The 24,829-nt window shown below is 42.7% G+C and overlaps 1 long non-coding RNA gene across 1 annotated transcript in view; it reads left to right on the forward strand.

Moving 5' to 3' along the window:
• Positions 1-24,829, forward strand: part of LOC310658331 — a 116,425-nt gene that overhangs the window by 86,133 nt on the left and 5,463 nt on the right. The window lies entirely within an intron of this gene.

Here is a 24,829-nt window from a genome sequence, read left to right on the forward strand (position 1 = left end):
TTGCTTGCCCAGGGAAACTGCAACATAGCACAAGAAAGTGGCAATTTCTAGGATTGCCAAGCTCAGGGAAGTAGCTATCAAGCAAGGCTCACACATACTCACACTAGATGCAGTGTGTATGTGTCAAGTACTTGAATGACTGCACTGGAGTACCAAATGCAGAACACAGCCCCATAGTGACATAAGTGTCCATTGTCATTGTTGTGCCTATGTCTGCAATCCTATACACATTTAGCTGAGAATAAGCCTGCTTGGACTCAATATATCAGGGCCAGCTGAGGGCTGTGTTCCCTTGTAAGCAACCTGCCAGGAGCCAGGGGTGGAGCCAGAAGCAGAAGCGATTAGATGTGTATGGTAGACTCCATTCTGACCAGACAAAAGGCAGAGCTTGTTCACACCCACACCAATCTCTCCATCCAGGCAACCCAGCTAATGATACCATAGCATCACATGCTGACCCAAGGCGCACTGCTTGAAGGCTGGATCTACCACCTCCTCAGCAGCCCATGGCCATACAGCCTCGTGGTGAATAAGAGGCACTACTGGTCTCCTCCCACCCTTGTTTCCAATGTATGGCTTCACTCGCCGCTTCTTCCCTGGCCAGCAGAAATACCATTTTGTGCTGCGCCTCAGATGCCAAAAGGGATTGAGCCGGCCCTGCCATTTGGGGTTAAGTCTCTTTCAAATCAGCAATTATTTGGTTTCTGTGAATGGGGCTTCTTCCATCAGTGCAGGTTGCCTGGATTGTTGTTTTTTGACAGTCTGGCAAAGTTGCTGGAACTCTCCCTTTGTTGAGGAGACCAGATGATGGCTCTCAATAGCAGCTCTTAGCAACAGCTAAGGAAATGGGCAGAGGCTGTGCTGAAAAAGGAGAGTCATTGTAGAGAAGGGGGCCTGGCTTTCTTCCCCCGCCTCCTCCCTGCTTTGGCTGGGGATGATACAACCAAACCACATGTGTGAAGAAAGTGCAGGTTGGAGAGCTGGTATGTCTCTGGAAGCATCTTAGGGTGCTGTCTGCCCCATTCCCAGATCTGATGTGGGAGCTGTGAACTTTGGGACTTTAGCCAGACTGTTTAATGCTTTACCTGCACCTATTCTCAATCTGTACATTTGGAAATAAGCATAAATCTTATGAAATGCCAATACGCCAGAAGAAACCTAAGGCTTCACCCAGGAAGCTTCTCATTGCATGGAGATTTGGGGTGTCCATAACAGCATGGAATTGAAAACAAAATTTAATATATATTATTTATTTGTACTTTTTTTCTCCACTGTAATCCTGGGCAGAGTGCATGTCCCACAAAGACATGGATTCATAATAGGAGGACAGGTCAAAAAAATTCTATACAATCTGATCCCACTGGAAGTAAATGCATGGGGTCTTGAAATGAATAGCGGCAGTCATCTAGGCAAAACTCTCATTTTACAACTAGCAATAACTATGGAGCCTGCATTATAGTGAGGATGACTGATGAATAGCTGCATGTTAAGATAAAAATCATTTCCATTCTGATGAGCTACTCAAATTATTCTGTATGATATTAGTAGCCACTTAAGCCTTTAACGCCAGGTTTACAGTAATTGGTACTTTGAAGGAAAGTTGGTCAAAAGTATTAACAAAGAGATTTAACATAAAAAATGGGCATTTTCAAATTAATCTTTTCCACCCTAAAATTGTTGACCGCTTTCGTATGTATGCATGGAAGTATTTTAATTTTTTTAACGGGTTATCTTCTGTAACAAAAGCATTGTCATGATTTCTACACAGAGTATGCAACTTAAATAAAAATATCACCAAATAGCTGATCTTGGGTACACATAAAAATTGTCAGCCTTCCCCAAATAAGCCTGTCCCCAGGGGCTTGATAAACAAACATCCTTTTGAAGTTGTTTGTTTTAATCAAAGAATTGTGGGTTTTTCAAACAGTGTTAAAAATAAATAGGTAATGTTACAAAGATATTAAGAAAGTGTAGTAACTGGGTTTTTTTTATAGGACCACCAGGGATATCTCACATTAACTGAGGGATTTTTCCCAAATCAACATTGTGCAGATGTACCATGTATCTATCTACTTAATTTATTAGTTTAAGCAACAACTTTCTCATTGTTTAACTGCTTGCTTATACCAAGCTTAACAAAATCTGGCCCAAGTCCTTCCAACTGTTCAGGAGCTCATTCATGAACTCTCTTGAGATTCTAATTCAGGACACAATGTTATTCTTACAGTCCACCATTGGAGGTCTCCTCTTTGGGGCTGTGGAAAGTTACCATTCCTCTTCTACTGTTAGTGCTGTGACAGTGTAAGGGAAGAGGAAATTAGTGCGCCAAGGCAGATCAAGATATGACTTGGATCTGCAGGATCCAGAGCCCCCTTGTTCTCCTGGCATGCTCCTTATAAATGGGAGGAAATCTGTGTGGCTCTGAGGCTGGTGTAGTGAACCTCCCTCCCATAGCAACCAATGGAAGAGAAATTGTAGAAGGGAAAAGCCCACAAGAGCACCAGAAAAGGTCACCAGCTCTGCTTACAGCCTAAAGGTAAAGGGACCTCTGACCATTAGGTCCAGTCGTGGACGACTCTGGGGTTGCGGCGCTCATCTCGCTTTATTGGCCGAGGGAAACGGTGTACAACGTCCGGGTCATGTGGCCAGCATGACTAAGCTGCTTCTGGCGAAACTAGAGCAGGGCACGGAAACGCCGTTTATCTTCTTGCCAGAGCGGTACCTATTTATCTACTTGAACTTCATGCTTTTGAACTGCTAGGTTGGCAGGAACAGGGACTGAGCAACGGGAGCTCACCCTGTCGCGGGGATTCGAACCGCTGACCTTCTGATCGGCAAGCCCTAGGCTCTGTGGTTTAATCCACAGCGCCACCTGCATCCCTAGCTGGGCCCAAGCATAGGGATATGTAGTGGAGTGCCTTCCCAATGTTGCTGGATCCCAGCTCCATCCTCCTTCACTATTGGCCATGCTACAGCACCTTGCGGTGAACATAAATGAAAAGTAGGTGGCCATGTATTAAATCAGCTAAGTGGTGATTCTGAAGAGGCATCTTGTTGCTCTGAAAATGGCATCTCAGTCTATGGTTGCTACATATTCCGTCTGAATGCATACAGCACAAAACTCAGCCCCACGTAATCTAGGGCCACTGTGGTCATGGGAGAGCCTGGTATGCACATATATCATAAAGGAGATTGCATTTTGCCCTTAGTGCAGTTCTTCGCTTTCTCCCATCAAGTATCCTCATTTCATCTCCTAAATCCATATGAAACACACCAACCCAAATATATAAATATTTCCACCCGTACATCAAAGGAGGCAATGAGACCGTAAGTGGGGAGGGGGGGCAGCCCTGGAGGTAGTACATTGGAGGACACAATCAAATGAATATCTATTTACACAGCCGAGCCTTAAATAGCGTGAAGGAATGGCTCCCTGAAACTGCTGGTTTCCTCCAGCAGTAAAGCAGCCGCTTTCAAGCAACTGCTGGGCTGTCTGACACATCCATTTGTCAAGTCTCTGTTGACGACTGTTATGACTTGTTACTTATCAGAAAAGAACAAGAGGAGGACAACAATAACAAAGCAGCAGCTATAACAAGTGCAATATTATTATTTTTTAAAGGCAAATTCTTATTTTTCCTCTTCTTCTCCTTCCCCTCGTCTCTTTTTCTTTCCTCGTCTGTCTTCAAGTACACCTTTCCAGCTCATTACTGCAAATCATTTGAATTCCAGCACACAATGTCACCTGAACTGTAATCTGATTACTTTATGGAGGAATTAGTATGTATATTTAATGTAGAAGGGTTTTAATCTTGATGAAAATAATCCTAAGGAATTGTGATAGGGCTGCTCATATGTCTGGCAGATATGCCAGGGACATGCTAATAAATGACAGTTGATTTATGTATCTGGATTCTTTTATTTATAAAAATAGCAAGTGGACTGATTTTTGATATTAATAATACAAGTGAATCCACTTTGATTAGACTTCTGTGGAGAGCTGCACATATTCGGCATTACAATTAAATCTTATGATGTGGAATGGGAATGACATGCTAATGAAGCAAGCCAGTGAGCCTGAACCAAGAATGTCCAACATCATTATGGGATATCTTAGATGAAGAGTAATTATAAGAGGAACACTGAAATGTCATTAAAAATCTTCAGTAAGAGATTTAACCTACTATTTCTTACTAATGTTGGATTCCCCCCCCCCTTTTTTTTTTCTTCTTCTTACAACATAACCGAACACAAAGTTCCCTTTCAGAATTTACAGAAAAGGCTTTTAAACGGGTCTGGATTTAAGGAAAAAAAGATATAATCTAGTGTCCTAATTTAATTTGGTACGTCAAAATTCAATGGTGGGATGTAATTGAAATCTCTTTTTAATAATTTCAGATGAATTAACAATTAGGACTTGATCCGATTTCCATGAAATTTATTAAAATTGAGAGAGGAAGCCCTTGAAATTTTTTATTCTTTTCACTCCATTAGCACAATACATTTAAGTCTAAGTGACTCTGTCAGTTGGTACTGAGCATTCCTTGTTTATTTATGAGAATTTGTTTCAAGGAAGTTCAAAAGAGGTAACCTTATGCATATTCATAGCGGGTAGCTCATAATAGATGAATCAAGAAAAGCTTTCAGAGCTTCAGTTTCTTCTTATTTCCAAGGAAGTTTACTAACTGAATAGTAGCTCTATAGATTTTCTTGCTTTTTTTTCCACAATAGCATTCTTTTTCTACCTGATCTGACCATGACAGTCACCTTGAAGAGCGTGGGGACTAAGAAGGAATTCACATTGAGGCTGCAGTGCAGCACAGTTAGCCCTGCATCAGCCCCATGCAATCCTGCACTATGTGCACCAGGCTGTACCCACAATGTGTGCCTGTAGCAAACCTATGCCAAGCTGTTAGTGTCTGGCAGAGGCTGATTCCCAAATGGCAGGCCTGGCGCCAGCCCCTGGCATATTGAGGCACCACCAACTGTTTGCTCAGCTCCCAGCTTTTTGGGTGCAAGTAAACACTTGAGGGGCAGACTGGGGGCTGCCTCACCCCTCCCCTTCGTTGACCTGTTAGCAATAGCACTGTAGGGGACTGGGAGCTAAATGGCTGCTCAGCTGCAAGCCTATTAGCAGGCAAGCGAGGGCATATGGAAGACTGTCGACTGTAGGAGGAGTGCTGCCAGGGGCCTCAAGGGATGCTCACCCCTGGATTGGGCCCAGTGAGGACAGCCTGCCCAGAGCTCTCCCAAATCTGGAGCTGAGCCTACTAAGCAGTCAGCTTTCAGCATGCACTGGGAGGCTGGCTGTCAGTCCTATTAGGACAGTGGTTCTCAAAGGGTGTGGTGCGCCACACTGATGGGCAGGAGAGGATGGCAAGTGTGGTGTGAAGAATCAAGGACAATCAAAGAAACATTTAAACATTTCAGGGTAGTATGGATATATAGCCAGAAACAGTATCCACAGTATCTTCAATAGCATTGGCTATTCTTCTACAGTTCTCCACAACATATTGTTGTGAACAGGGATTTTCAACTCTGAGAAATATAAAAGATCAGAAAAGAGACAGGCTTCTTTGTGCTGATGAGGAGATGGGAGTTTGTTTGTCTCAAATTAGATTTAATATTAATGAGATTACATAGCAAAAGCAAGCTCACACCTCTCATTGAGTTTGTATATGTAAGAGGCTTGTTTATAATATTTTGGGAATGATTCATGTTCTTATGTAGCTGCATTGTTTTATATTTTCTGGATATCCTATGATCATATTATACAGTAGTTGTGTTCTGTGATATCAATCAAGCACTGCTAGGAGTTTGTTTCTTTTTTATTTCCAATATATTTCTTATGAATAAAAAAAAAATGATGTGGTGCAAGCAAATTTTTAATTGGAAAGTGTGACCCAGAGAAAAAAGTGAGAACCACTGGATATGGATAATTGAGCAGACCAGGCCAAGTTCCCATGAGCTACGATCACAGCTCAGAAGGGCTGGAAGCAGTTGAGTTGGCCTGAGTTCATACTCCCCAAGCAACTGTGTGAGATAAGGAAGGAGGAGCTTAGCAGGGTGGCATCTTCTCTAGCATTGTGGGTTGCTCAGACCAGGTGCTCTCCCATTTAGCTTACAGAATCTGGCTAGGCTGGAAGTTGAAGCGTACTTCACTCCTGGCAATAGGATAGTGTCCTCCAACACAGCTGAGGGCAGCCGGTTCCTTTAGGGGGGTTCAGGGCAGACTGTGTGGTTCACATAACTCTTTCCTCCAACAAAGTGGAATGGCTCAGGAGGAACTGCATCTGCCACCTGAAGTAGTCCCCTCACTCTGCCTAACGGTAGGGCCAGCCCTGGCTATGCCAGAGAATCAGGCAGGGGTCTTATAAGATAAGATGACTGAATGACAAATCATGATGTAAAGCTTGTGGTACCAGCACAGTACTGGCAGCACAGGGTGTAAGATACAAGCAAAATCTTGGCTGCCAGGAGTTTAGATGTTAGAGACACATTACTCCCTCCTCCAAGCCAGTGCCTTATATAAGCAAATTATCTTCTGAAAACTATTTGCAACCATCCACAGTCACTCCTAATAATAATAACCAGAGTTGTACTAACCAGTATTGCTCCATGATATCATTGCAGTTCAGTTCCAATTATGCTGCATTCTCAGAATGTTTATCTGAATCATGAGCAATTTGTTGACCATACCGTTCGACTTAAAAATAATAATCTCACTTTTAAAAAATGCCTGAATAAATATCATAAGTAGGAAAAGTTTTATATATGAAGAAGAACACTAAGGCTACAGCTCTATAATATTTTATCTGGATGTAAGCCCCCTTGAACTCAGTGGGACTTACTTCTGAGTAGGCATTCATAGGATTTCACTACTAGTTATTTAAAGTACAGTGGTACCTCAGGTTAAGTACTTAATTCGTTCTGGAGGTCCGTACTTAACCTGAAACTGTTCTTAACCTGAAGCACCACTTTAGCTAATGGGGCCTCCTGCAGCCGCCGCGCCACTGGAGCACGATTTCTGTTCTCATCCTGAAGCAAAGTTCTTAACCTGAAGCACTATTTCAGGGTTAGCGGAGTCTGTAACCTGAAGCGTATGTAACCCAAGGTACCACTGTAATGCCAAAATCAGATTGTATGGGGGAAAGGGAAAGAAAAAGTTGCAAAATTTTGTGACTAGTTCATAGCAAAGATCAGTGGACAAGCAAAACAAAGGCAATTTTTGTCACTACCAGGACTTATACCTTGGCCTGTTTTACATGTTTTTAGGGATAAAATTCACCGTACATCCAAAGTCAATGCCTGTTTGTTTTCACACTAACTTGAATGGAATTTGACTTTCAGCATATAGTGTCCCAAACTTGGGTCTCCAGCTGTTGGACTACAACTCCCAACATCCCTAGCTAGCAGAACTAGTGATCAGGGATGATGGGAATTGTAGTCCAAAACCAGCTGGAGACCTAAATGAGAGAAACTCTGATCTCGTTATTATAATTAAACATAAGGCATCGTCAATATCTTAAATGGAGGTTAGCAATGAAAGAGGCATTGCAGGGGATAAGAAGTCCATCTTTGTGTCTTATTAGTTGCTATCCCATGCAAAATCTTGTTTAAACAAAACGACAGGAGGTTTGCATGATAAAATGATGGAGGAAAACAAAATCACAGGTGTTGATTTCACATTTAGCATACCTGCACCTGACAATCTTCTTCCTGACTCATTCTATGCCACCTCACAGTTTCAAGCATTGCACCCAGGAAAGCTGCCCACCCCACTCTCAAAACTCAACAGTCTGCACTGATGCTACAGATAGTATGTGAAGTGCCTGATGTTTCTGGAGAAAGTTAAACGCCATATGAAATCTGCAAAGTGGAAAAATGTCACCTCCTCCAGAGCAGCTTGTTTCCTAATTTCAGAATGAGCCTGACAAGTTTTGCACTCATTGCGATTGTCACACCAGGCTGGAGAATTCAGAAGATATGGGCATAGTTTGGACAAGGCAACATGGTGGCAAGAGAACTTTCACAACAGATTATATTAAACCTCATAGGAAAGAAAGAAAGAAAGAAAGAAAGAAAGAAAGGCATTATCCTTGGAAGAGTAGAAAATTAATTTACTCCGTTTGTATGCAGCCAGCTGTGGCACTCTATTTTACAATGCATTTGATATATTACATCCTGAAATACTAGATACTATGGTGATAGGTGTAAGATAGATAGGTGCATATTACAGTGTAATGGGTCACCATTAACAGAGTCGTTAACATAGAAGGAACACCCTATTAGTACAGGATTCAGTCAGCTACTGCCTGGAGAGGGCTAAACAGTATCATGAAGCTGACGCCCCAAGGTTCATACTAAGCTTTATATGCCAGAGTGCAGAAGATCTGTGAAAGACATCTTCTGCAGATAACTAAAATATCGGAACTGCCAAAATGTGTTTGGCCACAGCAGGGACAGTTAGAACAGTGGCACAGGCAGAAAGAAGCCTGCATGCCCAAGAGAGTTGTATATAGACAGGTATTATCATGTTGTTACAGAATACCTGGATGAAACTGAGTGTTTGTTGGGCACTTTATGTAATAATAATGATTTCTCTAGCAACATCAGCGTACAGCTAGGGTAGTCAGCTGCTGTTGGACTACAACTCCCATCAGTTCCAGCCACCATTGCCAGTAGTCAGGGATGATGGGAGTTGGAGTCCAACAGTCTGTAGGGCATCACATTCATTACCCCTGATCCAGGCTAACAAAACAGCCAGAAGAAAAAATGAATGAGAAGTAAGGCCAACAAAGAATAATGGGGAGAAAAGCATTTACACAGACTTAAACTTTGATAGATTGTTATTGATAAATATAATAATGTTCATACCACTTTGAAATACAGTGGTACTTCAGGTTACAGACGCTTCAGGTTACAGATTCCGCTAATCAAGAAATAGTACCTCGGGTTAAGAACTTTGCTTCAGGATGAGAACAGAAATCGTGCGGTGGCGGCACAACGGCGGCGGGAGGCCCCATTAGCTAAAGTGGTGCTTCAGGTTAAGAACAGTTTCAGGTTCAGAATGGACCTCCAGAACAAATTAAGTTCTTAACCCAAGGTACCACTGTACTAAATGTCCTCCCAAAGTGACTCACAACCAAAAGTTTTAAAATGAAGAATGCAATAAAACGCCACCATCATAAAAATTCCATTACTAAAATTTCACATAAATTAAGAGATTTGTAAAATCAGAAATTTAACAGAGCAACATTAATAACAAAACACCTTAGACATTGTTAACAACCAACCTAATACAGTGGTACCTCAGGTTACATACACTTCAGGTTACATACGCTTCAGGTTACAGACTCCCCTAACCCAGAAATAATACTTCGGGTTAAGAACTTTGCTTCAGGATGAGAACAGAAATTGTGCTCCGGCAGCGCGGCGGCAGCAGGAGACCCCATAGGCTAAAGTGGTGCTTCAGGTTAAGAACAGTCTCAGGTTAAGTACAGACCTCCGGAACGAATTAAGTACTTAACCTGAGGTACCACCATACCATCAGATCCAAATAGTGGTCCAATTTCTTTCCTCCTTCCTATATGAATACATGTCAGCCTCCAAGCCTCATGCTATCATTCTGTGCCTTCTGCTCAGAACAGCAATGTAGAGGTGCTGGGTGTGCACAAAGTTTTTATAGCTATTATGGAGTAAGTAAATAAAACAAGATCATGCATGCATCACCACCTGATTTTGATGAACAAGTCAGAATACATAGATACCACAATGTAACAGCATGCTGGCTGCATTAACATGTGAACAGCAGGTCCCAAAATTGGGCAAAACCCATTGCATTTTTGCATATGGTTCTCTTTACGGTGCATCTCTGTGCATGTTTACTTGTAAGCATGCCCCACTGTGTTCAGTCGGAAACATGACGGCAAGATGAAATTATGTTCTTTTATTCCTTTTCAACATTATTGCCGTGTCACCCATTTGGAAATGGCAGCATTTATAGCAAAATATTCAAAAGTTAAAATGCAGCGTTGGTAGCTGTATTTCATGTGTGGACTGGGTTCTGTGTGTATTCTGAATAGCAGGATCCTATGTGTATTTTATTCAGAAGTCTGACTGCATTCATTGAAGCTTACTGAAAGGTACATAGGATTTCAACCAGTCTAGAGTACTAGGAAAGTTATAATTTACTAGGAACGTTATAATTTTAGGTGAACCAATCTTTGCAGTTGCCAAATACACTATCAGTGCTGTCAAAGCTTACACCTCCACCCTCTTGCCGTGGTCCATTTACTGTGAAAGTTGAGCAGACAGAGCCTTTGCCTTGCTTTCCTCCAACACTTGATGAAGCATGTGAGCCTCACCTGCCCTGAGCTTAATCAAGCTGAGTGGCCACAAACCTCCTCCCAGACCTAACGAGTCTAATGATGTTCACCTGGTCAACTAGCAAAATGGGATATTTTCTCTTGCCTGCCTTGGTCTCCTGGAGTGCATTTCCTGCTGCTTCTGATGTCTCAGAGGCCGCCGTGTTCGCAGGGACAGGACCACCTCTGGTTTGGGTGGTGTGTCTACTTCCCCTGGCTTCTGTGAAGTGTTGGCTACCCCTTTGACGTCCTCTGATGTCCTGTGAGTACTTCCTAACCCCCCAGCCTCCCTTTCCTCTTCCCCTTCTTCAGCTTTTCCCGGTGTGTGCCAATTGTGGCTCCACCCCTCGCCAGGATCCCCTTTCCCTTCCTCGGTGTCCTGCCAGTTACAGTAATGTTTTAAGCATCAAAGGCACAATTTGAAGTACATAAATCCAATGTGAAAAGTTAATGGGAATTAGGATCCTAAGGGCTTAAAGTGGCTTTTCAAAATAGGATTGAGGGATGGCTTCTTTCAGCCTGGTTCTCTAAGTTGTAACAAAAACACATTGATCTGAAGGGGTCGCATGACAAGAACTGAGCGTTCTGTGGATTGGCCTATCGTTCACCTAGATAGGCTGCCAGATTTCTAGGAGTAATGATTCAAATTAGTTGTACAAAATATTTGTATGTGTGTGAGTGAGGGACAGAGAAAGAGAGAGAGATGGGGCAACATATTTCTAAAACTAATCGTTGCTTCATTTTCGCGGTGAAATTCTATTTCCTGTTAATTTGCAAAGTGTAAAATATGAATTTGTAATTTCTGCAAGCATCATTTTGTCAGTAATGTGAGCAATTAACATTTCACACTGAACTAATAAAATCAGCTTAAATGATGATGATATATGATCCATTTATGTTCAACACTGAATTTACTTTACTAGAAGGAATTATAATGGTAAAAAGACTATATTTAAAGCAGTTATTTTCTTTATAGGATTTATTTTACCATATCGCAAAACTCTTGTGTTCCCAAAATTTTGGAGAGAAGGAGCAACAGAGCTTCTACTTCTGGCTGAGCATATTAATGTTGGTTATGTTATTTATAGACTTTTTCCAGACCAGGATTCAAAGTGCTGTGGGGGGACATAACTGAGTGATAAGAGTGTGTGCGTTGTGTGCAGGGGGGGGGTGCTAGGTTCAATCCTTAGCATCTCCTGTTAAAAAAGTAGTGGGGAACCACAGACCTGAAGGCCCCTCTCTCTGGCACTCAGGAATCACTCCAGTCCACATCCTCAAGCCAGACCACACTCCTTGCTAGCAATTCAGCTGTGTTAATATGCCACTCAGTAACAAACTCCTCTGAGCGGCTTACAATAACAATGGCAAAACATTAAAATAAAACTTTAAATTCACCCTTTCTACTGCACAGGATCAGGCAGACGTTTTCTCTGGGTTCCTCTCACTTTCTTACTCTGTTTGAATTTTTATTTGTTTGTTTTGCTGTGCCTTCATCACAGAGACCCATTACTATGAACTGTCCAAATGCATGATAGTGTATCACTATCTGGGAAAGTGTGCTGAATGTGATTGGCCGACAGTGCATCTGACCAGAGAGAATAGTACTGTGGCAAACCATAGAGCGTTTTAATAGTAGGAAACAGTGCATGGCGGGAATTGCTTTTCTTGTGTGCACCCCACCTGCACAGACAAATCGGAAGATACACCTGAAGAAGGCCCTAAGGTCCCATACTCCTGTGGCTCTTTACCCTGCCTAAAGTTGCTAGGAAGTCACTTTCACTAAGCAATCACTTCCCATCTCATACCCATTTCAATACTCTGAACTCTGGGCTTGTGCTGTCCCCTTCTCTGCCTGTTCTCAGACACCTATACAGACTTCTGAGTGGGCTTCTCACGTGGATTCTTTAGAACCTCCCCCTGCTCCATGTAGGTGCATGCTCTTTGGCCAAAGGTCCATCTAGCAAACACTTTCTGCTCTGTTTGGCAGCAGCTCTCCAAAGTTTTAAGTCCGTCTCAGCCATGCTACTCAAGATAACTCTTATTAGAGATTCAGGAATTCCACCTTGGACCTTGTGGATGCAAAGCTCATGGCTCTGATGCCCTCCCCAAAATGCATTTCTCACTAGAGACAAAACCCTGGTCCCTCACCTAACAGGCAGAGGAAGGATCAGCACACCGCCATGGAGCTGCAGACACCCCCCTATTTTGTCCAGAGAGCTCCCCTGAGAACTGTGCATTAGCCTCCTTGCACCCCGACTGAGAGTCTCAACCCTCAGCTAACACATGGGAAAGCGCATTGCAATTTTCTGTGTGCATTTAATGCTTTCTACACCAGGGATGGGGAACCACTGGCCCTGCAGATGTTACTGGACTGCAACTCCCATCTTCCTCGGTCATTGACCATGCTGGTTGGGGGTGATGGGAGTTGTAACCCAAAAGCATCTGCAGGGCCAATGGTTCCCCATCCCTGCTCTACACATTAAAAAATATAATGAGTGGAAGTGACCAGGCGCGTGTGCTTCATCCCCAGTCTGAGGCTCATTGCACATGCCGGCTTCATTCCTTTTACTGCCTCGGGTTACTTACGTGGAAAAATGTAATTTCTGCGCCCACCTAGTGCCAAAACATCTAACTCTGCGTTTTGGTAGCAATTCCCACCAGGCCACTGTTTTAGCAGTCATGCTTAAATGACAGGTGTAGAGACATTTTGCTGTGAATTCTATCATAAATTGTTGCTTGAACTTTTGGCATCTGGTCTTGTGACTTTATAATCCCTATAGGAAGTGAGAGAAAGGTTCTGTCTGTGACCCCTTTGACCTTGTATAACTTTGTATTTTAGAAACAAAACCTTCCCCATCTGATGCTGTATGAAGATATACCCACCAAGGGCCCCCGTAGACAACTTATATGAAGTTTTTTAACATCACATTATTTTAAAATATGGGTGAAGCAAAGAGAGAGGATATAATGCTTCTGACAACCAAAAGGAAGGTGGATTTTTTTCTATATAAGAACTCAGAATGAATGAACACACACACACACACACACACACACACACGCTTCAGAAAGAAATATCAAGAAACTAAAGGGAGCAATAAAGACTCTGCACTGTGGAAATCAAATGTTCACAATGGACCATCCTACTTGTATTTTGCTGTTTCCCTAAGACAACTTCAGCAACTAAACAGGGCCTTGCTCAAACGATAAGCAACCTATCCCATGTGAGACAAAAATGCATAGTTTTTTTATGGCTATCCAAGGGCAAAACTAGGCTTTGTTTCACCCAGGTCAAAGACCCAGTTTGGCATACACACAGCCTGGGAGCCTCAATGGCACCCCTCTGGAGGCTTCACCTGGGGCAAAAAATTTGGCTAGTTTCCTCATATCCATGGCTTTGGGTTATCAGCTTTATACATGGACATTCGTGCAGTGGCAGACCTTGGGGTCTCAAATTTCAGTGGTGCCCTGTGCAGTGCCAAAATTCGGCGCCCCACCTCTTCCACCCCATTTGAAATCATAGTTGTGGCATCCCCTGTGGCACCCCTTGGGCTCCGCACCCGGTGTGACTCAATCCGCCTCTGATTCATGGCTGGTTTTGACGTTAAGGGGGGGTTGTTAAGTGTACAGCTGTGCTTGCAGGGTTGTTGTGGGGCATGGATCCTGCCGTCAGTTGACGTCAGCACTCCTGTGGTGCAATGGGTCAGTTCGCCTGGCTGTTAACCAGAAGGTTGGTGGTTCGAACCCACCCAGGAACATCTGTGGACAGAATTCTTGCCTTTCAGGGCGTTGGACTAGGGTCTCTTCCAGCTCTAGAATTCTATGATTCTATGAACATAGAGAATTTCTGCAACAGAAAAGTCTCTTGCCAAACGAATTTGCTTTCAGTGATGCCACAAAGAAATGCTGGAAAGAACACCCTTTAGGAAATAAATTATAGGAAATGTTTAGGAAGAGCCAATCTCTAGATTATGGGGAAATCTTTAGTAATTAGGTGTGGTGTATGCATAAGGCAATCAATATTCTATGATATATAAACAGGCTAAGGAAATTAATACTCTGTATGTACGGAGTAATGAGATAGTATCAGGAGCTTGGCACACTCCTGTTCACCTTATTATAAAGGAAAGATAAAATAAAAATGCGGAAGGTGCAGCTGAGGGCAAGTGAAGTACTGCAGAGACGCAGAGATTGTAGTTATTCAAAAAGGTGGGGGAAACAAGATCTCTTCTCTGTGGAATAAAGAGCAGATTAAGAGAGCGCTGGGTTTTGAAGGCAATAGCAAAAACAGCTTTGAAGGCTATGTCTACAAGGCTGTTTGAACTAATGTCAACTACCACAGTGGGGCACAGACCTCAGCCATGGCACAATCAATTTATATGAATATGGGCTTTCTGGTAGATGATAAATACAGCCTAGAGCAAAATGGGGACAACGGAAAACTCATATTTAACCTACTCAAAATATACTGCCCCTTTGAAAGGATCTAGTTGTGCATCATATGCAAAGGCGTTCCTCCCCCAGGAGTGGAACAAAGGGTGGACCAGAAATGGGTGAAATCAGGCCACAAATTTATTGGTTACAGGAAATATGTGGGGTTTGCCAGGCAGGGGGCATGGATTTGTGATTGGAGAGCATGGCTGCTATCCGATATTCACCTCCTGCCCCTCGTGCGCCTGTGGGGCCCCTCCAGGAAGTAGCTAGTGGAGGTCCTACCAGTTCCTTTCCACTAACAGTTTCTTTGGCTTCTAACCACTGTGTGTTTTAAATATTAAGACTGTCAGTCTAACTATAGTACAGATTTGAAAACAACTGAGACACATTGTTGTAGAGGTGGTATCAAGAAACTGACACCCCAAACCACATTCACGAACAATAAGGCTTAAATTTTGCCTGGCTTTTTGGCATTCCTCCATTTATATCGGCCACTCCTGTAACAGTAATTGTTACCTGTAACACACTTTCCAGCTGTAAGTTCGCGGTATCATCAATTTTTTCCAAATATTAAATATTTAGAATATGCTGAAATATTCAATGAAAAAGAAATGACATAGCCATCTTATTGTCAAAGAAAAATATTGGGCAAATTAACTGATAGCATCAGGGTATATTTAAAGTGCTAAGATTACTAGAGGGGGGGAGAGAAAGAATTGGATTAAAAAGAATTAGCATTCCCTCGTGCCATGAGGTTTACAAGTACCGAAAGGGTGTGGAAGGAAGTCTGCAAGGAAGGTAGTGTGCCTGGACTGGAGTGAAAGTGATCATTTCAAAGTCCATGATGTGCATCTGCAGCAGTAATGCTGTACACCGTTACCTGAAAGTATGTCCCATTGAACTCAGTGGGGCTTACTTCTGAGCAAGCTTGCACAGAATTGCACTGGGTGTGTGTGTGTGTGTGTGTGTGGAATCTTTTAAGCTGCATTGATCAGATTGAAAAGGAGATTCAGTTGGTTTTGTTGTTGTTTAGTCGTGTCCGACTCTTCGTGACCCCATGGACCAGAGCATGCCAGGCACTCCTTCCACTGCCTCCCGCAGTTTGGTCAAACTCATGCTGGTAACTTCGAGAACACTGTCCAACCATCTCGTCCTCTGTCGTCCTGTTCTCCTTGTGCCCTCCATCTTTCCCAACATCAGGGTCTTTTCCAGGGAGTCTTTTCTTCTCATGAGGTGGCCAGAGTATTGGAGCCTCAGCTTCAGGATCTGTCCTTCCAGTGAGCACTCAGGGCTGATTTCCTTCAGAATGGATAGGTTTGATCTTCTTGCAGTCCATGAGACTCTCAAGAGTCTCCTCCAGCACCATAATTCAAAAGATTCAGTTGGTAGGAAACCATAAGAACATAGGAGAAGCCTCGTTATACTGACCCAGACCATTAGTCCATCTAACTCAAAATTGTTTACATTGACTGGCAGCAGCTCTCCAAGGTTTTGGACAAGGATCTCTCCATGCCTGATCTGCAGATGCTGGGAATTGGTTACTGGGATCTTTTGCGGGCAAAGCAGATGCCCTACCACTGAGCTATAAACTTTCCCCAAGTAATTATCTTATTTGTGCCTGGTTTACTAGGAAATAATTTGTTTGCCATATGCGCACTTGGAAAACTGTTGTCTTCCCATTGTGTATATCCTGTAAAATAGAAACACACTCACACACATACACATAAGGTGTACATCCTATGAAATAGACACAGATGGTCTACATACACTGGAAAGAACATTTTCTCCCCTACAATATTTTATGAAGTACCCTGACAATAGTGGCCACTGTCCACCCCTTGCCCCATCTTTCAAACTTAGCACATGCATGGCATTTTAAAAAGGAAACTCCGCTGATCTTAAGGATGATCATGATAGTTCATGTGTGTATAGAGTAGGTACTGAGGGCCCAAGGCATTTAGGGCTTGACAGGCCATTATAAAAGGAATTAATAGATCTTAACAAACGGCAGATGGTAAATGGTTAGAAAACAAGAGCAATATATCCCAGGGAATAGCAAAACTTCCACTGAATACCTCTTGGTCCCAGGCTGACAGCTTTCAGCTCACTTTGTCAGTAGGCATTCACTTGTTAAAAAAAGAATAATAGTAATCAATTTATGTTTTTCTAAGCGAAAAGAGGGAGTTTGCATTTACCAGCTTTTCTGCAACTTGCCAATTCTCTGCTGACAAATGGTTTCATAGACCAAACCCATCTTTGCTATTAAGCACTAAAAGGAGCCTCCGAGAGTCTCAAAGCTGTTAAGTTACGGGAAAGACTAATTCCTGCATTAGTCGGTCGCAGGTGATGATTGGACAGATAGTCTAGGAGCACTTTGGTGAAGACAAATGAAACTCTGATGGCTATGTGATCAGACATCATACTCTTTCTGCTTGGTTAGTTAACATGCTATTTCCAGTGCATAAATCCTACATGGTACTCTTGAACATGCACTAAGAATATGTACCACTTACACTGCCATATCTTCACTCTTCTTATGGCCCAGATTGTTGACTGTAAACAGCATGGCCCTCACCATAAGTGAAAGATTAGCAAAATATTAAGTACAATGCATGTGGGTAGGAAAAATTGCTATACGGGAGAAAAACCATGGCATTAGTTTTTGATCCATTCACCAATTCCCAAACTGTGGAGCAGCCCTTGTCCCAGATATTAGGGCACAATTGGTGGTGTGGCTGATCCTCCTTAGGCCTAAATTTCAAGTCAATACGAGAACCTAGACCTGAACCATGTGCATGAGTACTCAAGAAAACAGTGGCTCTGAGATACAGTGGTACCTCGGTTTACGAAATTAATCCGTACCGGAAGTCCATTCTTAACCCAAAACCATTCTTAAACCGAGGCGCAAACGTCTGGTTCAATGGCTCATTCTCCAGGTTCGATGGCTTCCAGGCAAAGTTTCTCCTGTCCCTCCTACAAGTTCCAAATTGTGTACCAAATGCAATACTATTTTTAGAAACGGATGAATGTCCTCTATCAACTAAAGCATGGTGGGCTGCCCTGAAATACTGGCTCAAGATCTCAGTCTTTGGCCTAGGGAAGGGGTTACTGCCATACCTAAACAACAAGGAGTTTACCAGCTCATGGATGAAAATTATGGAAAAGCCACTTTGATTGGTATGCCACCTTCTCTCCTGTACCATCTGGGCTATGATATCGCCCTTGAATCTCTGACATATCACATAGTCTTCTCCGATCTCAATCTCATGTTATCTGTGGCCCATTAGCAGTAGGAATTCACAATGGGTTCGATTTTCAGACACCTGCATATCTTTTCTAAGATTTGTCTGTACCAACATATTGGCCAGATTAAATGTATTCCCATCAGAAGTGTTAAATGGCAGACTGAGAGTTATCCCTTATCAAAATAGGATCTGTGTATGCTCTCAGGATGTCGACTACATGAGGCATATTTTATTGCATTGCGGACAATATGATCAAGCTAGAGAACTATTGATTAAATCACTATTGGCAAATCGGCTGGGTCAAACTGAAGCCTACTATACCGAATATCTTCTGGATGACAAGTCCAATGATATCACAGTGGCCGTGGCAAAGTTTCTTTCAGTAGTCATATGAATCAAAGATCAACATACCCATGACTAAACAAATAACACTTCGGTCTCCCTTCCCTGGGGGGTTGTCTATATAAATCTGTATTTTATTCTGAATCCATGTTATGGGTTGTTGGACTGCAGTAAAGATTATTATATTAAGCCGAGGCACGCTTTCCCTAATGAGGCCTCCCGCTGCTGGTGCCCTTTCACCATTTGGGTTCCGTTCTTAGACCGAGGCAAAGTTCTCAAACCAAGGCACTGTTTCCGGTTTTGCGGAGTTTGTAAACTAAATCATTCTTAAACCGGACTGTTCTTAAACTGGTACACAGAATGCATTCCTTTTACCAATGAATGACCCCAAGCAGCTGGGATCAGGAAGTAGGTGCTACCGAGGAGGCATTCCAGGCCTCTGATTTTAGAAATTAAACGCTAGAAGGGGCAGGTGTTGACAGAGATCACAGCTGATACTCACAATTCAAAATTGGGTTGTATTCAAACAAGGGCTAAGTAACTTGTTCGATTAGAAAAAAAGGATTCGCATTTGTGCAACAGGAATTTTATCCCATATACCCCCTAAATTTGTTGTGAGGGCTCTTCCAACCTTCCAGGGCAGATTTAGGGAGGGTGTGGGGGAACTTGCAAGGGGTTTGCAGGGGGAGTTCTGCTATGCAAGTGTAAATACTTGCTCTAATGGAAAGAGTGCATTGGATACAGTAGAACTCTTCTCTACTGTAGTCAATGAAATGTTGGAGGTGTATTAGCTATGCATCAGACTAGTGCTAAAGAATATTAACTGGAAAATGCAGTTCCACTGGCATGGGTGGGACTCAGGGCTGGTTCACACACAGCCTCGTTATCTGTGCTTTGCACCATGGTGTGCTGTAGGAAGAAACCTTGGACTTCAGCATATACAGTACCGGGCATCCTTTTTGTGTGAGCTGGGCCTTACATGTGTATTGCTTTATTTATTTATTTGTATTTATATTATTAACAGTATTCTTAGGTCAGCCAATGACACAGGTCTCAGGGCAGCACAGAACAAGAAATAAAGCAATTTAAAACTCAATAGCAATATAACAAATAACAAAAGCATAGTGCGGCAAAAAACAGAGGCCACAGAAAGTCAAAGCAGTTTAAAGCTAAAAACGGATTACAAAACTTGGGAAAATGAAACGGTCTTAGTCTGGCTCTGAAATGGTTCCAAGTGAGCATCTATGGGGAGTGCATCCCATAGCCAAAATGCCACCACCAACCCCAACCCCCCATAGCTATCTGTCAAAGCTCACTCAGTGAGGGCACCTACAGAAGGGCCTCTGAAGAAGACCTCAAAGTCCAGGCACATTTGTTTATGAGTAGGCCTTGCTCACACAATTGGTAGTACTGCCCACCCATGTATGAATGCACAATCACATGGGCTTTGGTCTAAATCCAGAACGTTCAATGTTTATTGCACTGGTCACAGTCGAGGATGCTGAAGCTGAGCGCACCTATTACCTCAAACCATACAAGACTGAAGAGACACCTCAACGACATTGTAGCAAATCCCTTGGGGACACCTCTTGGATCATGCAGTGCTGCTGTTTTGTGAGGCAAAATGTCTTGGGTTGGTCCTGAATCCCTCTGCATTTTTGCTATAGCAGGAATGAGGAACGTGTGGCTCTCCAAATTGTCGTTATCCCAGACCATTCGCTATCCTAGTTGGGGCTGATGGGAGCTGAACCCTAGCAACATCTGGAGGGAGACACTGTTCCCACCCCTGCTCTAAATGATGCAGCCAGTCCCTCTTGTTGCATTGAGATAAAGCTCAGATGTATTGAATACCTCCTTCAAAGAAACTTCAATCTCTTTTCTTCCAACCGGTGTGTCATCAGTTCCTTGCTCCAGAGTCAGTATTTTCTTCCTCAAAATTTCATTTTCTCTGACATGTCTTAGGAAGAGAGAAATAGCCTTCACAAAATAGATGTGACTTTTTCAGCTTCCTTATAAATGAAATTTCTTCCACTTGATGAACTCGGCCTCAGCCCATTTAATTAACTAGGTCTTAGTGTCCACATTTGTCTCAAGGTGCCACTTACTATTTCTTCCTCTTCTGCCCTCCCTTTACCTTAGAGGCCTGATGCCTCCACACTGCTTCACACACACACTGGACAATAGGCAGCTCATCTCTAGATACGATATTATATTTTCATTCCCTCTCTTTGCCAAGTTCAGAGGTGAGTGTGGAACTTTATGCAGCCCAAATGGTTTCACCCATGCATGAAAGAGAGGCCAGCAGGCTTGGGGGAACCCCTATGATTGCAGAACTACAGAAGGTATTTGGGGAAGGATGGAGGGAACCACCAAAACAGTCCACTAAGGACCAGAAATGGGAAAGAAATTCAATTCCACTTGCATGTGAACCTAAATGTAGCTATCTCTTGAAATTTGCACTTATCAGGATTTTGCAATTTTGTTATCCAACCAAAAAACATGTCCAATGTGTGTATATTAGGCTAAAACTTGCATAAAAAGATATTTTAGTGAGAATTACATACAACAATGCATTATATTTGGGGGAAGTTGTAAAAATGTTAATGCATTTTTTTTGGTATGCAATTTTGCCTAAGATAAATGCTCCCTAAAATTCTGGTGAATATTCCTGAGTGTTTGTGGTCCTTTTTAAAATGTAAATTAATGCAGAAATGGGACAAACTGAAGGTTGGAAAAATGAGAAACAGAGGAAGTGAAATTTATTGATTAGTCCATCCTAATGTATTTGGAATATTAACAGACTGGGATGTATATGTATATGCAAGAAAAGGGTGTTAGGGGGAATATAATGGGGTATCCTGGAGGCAGACATGGAGCAGGAGTGCTCCTCACCAGCATTTTGCTGCAGGCCCCACTTATTAAATCTATTGCTTCCTTCTTTTTGATTCATTTAATAAGCATCCTACCCATTTTGAGGGCCCAGGAAAGTCTTATCTGTAAACAGCTTCATCCAGCTTAATTACACCCATGTATTGGGCTACAGTGTTGACTCATGTGTTGATATAATACTTTGGTAATCCCTAAAAATCATATTATCAGAAAAAAATTGCTTGTCTTGTAATATATAAAAAGTGAGATTAATCAAATTTCAGAGACACTAGAACAGGTCCTCGGGAGGATACATCTGCAGCACAAACAGTACACTGACTTGCAGTTGAATACTCTTGGTACAAACAGTTGCATTAATGTGGAATTACTGTGGAATTAAAATTAATGCAGACAGGATATGAAATCTCACAGCATCTGTATTTCAGTCAAGATGTTAAAGGCAGTAAGATTTGCAAATGCATCATAGTAGAACCATATATTATGGGTGTAGCAATATATGATGGGAGTAGTAAAATGGTTTCACAGAGATAGCCACAGAACAGATAAAAAAATAAGATGAGCCCTACTGGATCAGGCCCTTGGCCCATCTAATCCAGCATCCTGCACTCACAGTGGCCAACAGCCTGTAGGCGATCTGCAGGCAGGACTGAAGCACAAGAGAACTCTCCCCTCCTGCCATTTCCAGAAACTGGCATTCAGAAGCATTATTGGAGACACAACCTAGCCACTAATAGACTTGTACTCTATGAACTTTCCTAATCCTTTTTAAAAAGCTATCCAAGTTGGTGGCCATTACTGCTTTTTTCTGTCCTAAATCTTCCTGCAGATACAAAGAAAAACATGCGTGGGACTCTTAATCGGGATTGTGGGTTTGAGCCTTACGTTGGGCAAAAAGATTCCTGCATTGCGCCCACCCACTCTAGAAGTGGCACTGAAAATTTGAGTCACTTGGTCTGATACTTTCCATATTCTTCTAATTCCTTCTACTTATTAAAGTCTTTAGTTTATGCTTTTCCTTCATTAACGACATCTAGTTGACTCCCTAGAATTTCAAAGTCACTATGATACGTATACCAGCTTGGTATAATGGTTTAGCAATTACATATCAGTTATTGACAAACGGGTCATTATCTCAGATGTGCCAGGAGTTGCCATCTGGAGGCAAGTTTTGATACAGGAAGTTTAATTCTTGATACTTCAAGTAGGCATGTGAGATGGCTTTCATGTTGTTGTTGATTCAGTTGTACTTCTTGGAGTAAAACAGATTTATGTATTTTCTATTATTCAGGTAATAAATATCTGAACAGGCACTGGCAGAATTCCAGCACATTTGCTTTTAGGGCAGGGAAGTGTGTTCCGTCTACCACCATAACACTTGGCATCTCTGTTTACCATTATTCATAGACAAGGGCTGCAAATATTTTCTTCCCATTTCTGGGTCCTGCATTTCCCCTTCCTTGGTAGTGAAAGGTATATGAAAGACCCAGTTCACACTTTCTGGCAACACAGCGAAAATACAACCTTCATTTTTGGTTTAGAAAGCAATTTTTGACACAATGTCCTTCATCTAATCCAGCCCTGGGTAGCAGCTTGATGCCCTTCAAATGTTGTTGGATTATAATTCCAGTCAGCCCGAACCATTAAGCATGCTGACCTGGGTCCAACAACGTTTAGAGACCACCATGTTGGCTATGTCAAGGGACGCAGGTGGCGCTGTGGGTAAAAGCCTCAGCGCCTAGGGCTTGTCGATCGAAAGGTCAGCGGTTCGAATCCCTGCGGCGGGGTGCGCTCCCGTTGTTCGGTCCCAGCGCCTGCCAACCTAGCAGTTCGAAAGCACCTCCGGGTGCAAGTAGATAAATAGGGACCGCTTACTAGTGGGAAGGTAAACGGCGTTTCCGTGTGCGGCTCTGGCTCGCCAGAGCAGCGATGTCACGCTGGCCACGTGACCCGGAAGTGTCTCCGGACAGCGCTGGCCCCCGGCCTCTTGAGTGAGATGGGCGCACAACCCTAGAGTCTGTCAAGACTGGCCCGTACAGGCAGGGGTACCTTTACCTTTACCTTTACCTATGTTGGCTATGTCAGCTAATCTGATTTCACTAGATTTGAATCATCTCTCTCTATAAATCTATTAATCATCCAGCATATCTATTCACCTCCCCCTCTTGAAATTCTATGCTGGCCTGAGTGCAAGAGATATTTCTAGGAAGAACCTGCAGTTGGGGTTACGTGTGGATGTGCCACCAACTGGCCATGCACCTGAGGAAATGCATGAAGAAAAACCAAGCAGAGTATGCTTCAGTGCCCAGCATCAGCCAACAGTTGACCAATCATTCACACATTGTTGGCATTTGAAACTTTAAGGTGTAACTGGCAAATGTGTGTGGTGCGTTGCTTGCTGCTGATTCACTGATCTTTTGCTTCGGGCTGATCCTGCATCTTGGTATAAGCTACTTACATCTACTGGGGCCTAACATCAGTTCTGCAACAATCAAGTTGGTAGAAGTTTGATAGCCAGCCTGAATGGCTTCCTAGCTCTTGACTGCTTTCCAGTTGTAGTCCCTTATCTGTAAACCTTGTGCTAAAACATGAACTATACAGGGAGAGGAATGTTTGCTGACTTGAACATTTTGAGAGGCATATATAAGGGTTTGAGGTGGGGCTGTGCAGAAAAAAGGAATATATGTTAGTCATATATTGTGGAGTATTTTCCCTATGTCTAGTATCACCAGAACATTGGCATGTCTCTCTGAACAATGTTTTCATATAGACAAGCCATTAATACTTTATTTTGTAGCTCACCCCTTCCACCTTCCCTTTATTCTGAATTAAATTATGAGGTTTCCAAATAGTTGACAATTGCTCTAACAATATGGTTTAATTTGCCACGTGACACAACACATGCCCATTCTGGATGCATTTTTTTCAAGTAATTCTGATGGCAAGTGCTTGCCCTGTTGTGCCTTGGATCAGCAGTTCCCTGCAATGAGCACGTGGAATGTGAGCGCAATATGTCTGTAACCAGCTACTGCTTTGCAACGGCAGCCTGTATATACTCTGCAGGTCAAAGTTTAGACACTTATCCGTGGAGTGATACCCACTGGCAGTGTTTACAAGCAGAGGTTTCTTATTTTTGGCAGCGGATACTCTTCAAGAAATTAAAATAAGCCATAGACTAAGGGCTGGTTCACACTGTGTACTTTGTTTCAGTGCAATCCTTCCCTCCCTAGGACATCTTTTTCAAAAGAATGAGCCAGGCTCTTTTCCAATACAAGTTCTGCTTCCCAGGGACAAGTGCTGTGCTTGTGGCAGCTTAAAAACAGATGTGTCCCTATGATGCAGGAGCTGCTGCTCAGAAACAGAGGCTGCATCTGCAGAGATCTCAGTTCATCATTTACATGTTCCATCTGTATCAATGCAGTGACAGGGGTACATAAAAGAGGAGTGTGGAGACAAAATTGACAGTGTGAGCTGACCCTTCAAGACACTCTACTTAGTCAACTTGTGCACAGTGCTGTTGCAGATGTTATAAACAGAACGGATATGTGATGTGCAAAG

The sequence above is a fragment of the Podarcis tiliguerta genome (genome assembly GCF_965153285.1).
Source record: "Podarcis tiliguerta genome assembly, chromosome: 10".
Lineage (NCBI taxonomy): Eukaryota > Metazoa > Chordata > Lepidosauria > Squamata > Lacertidae > Podarcis > Podarcis tiliguerta.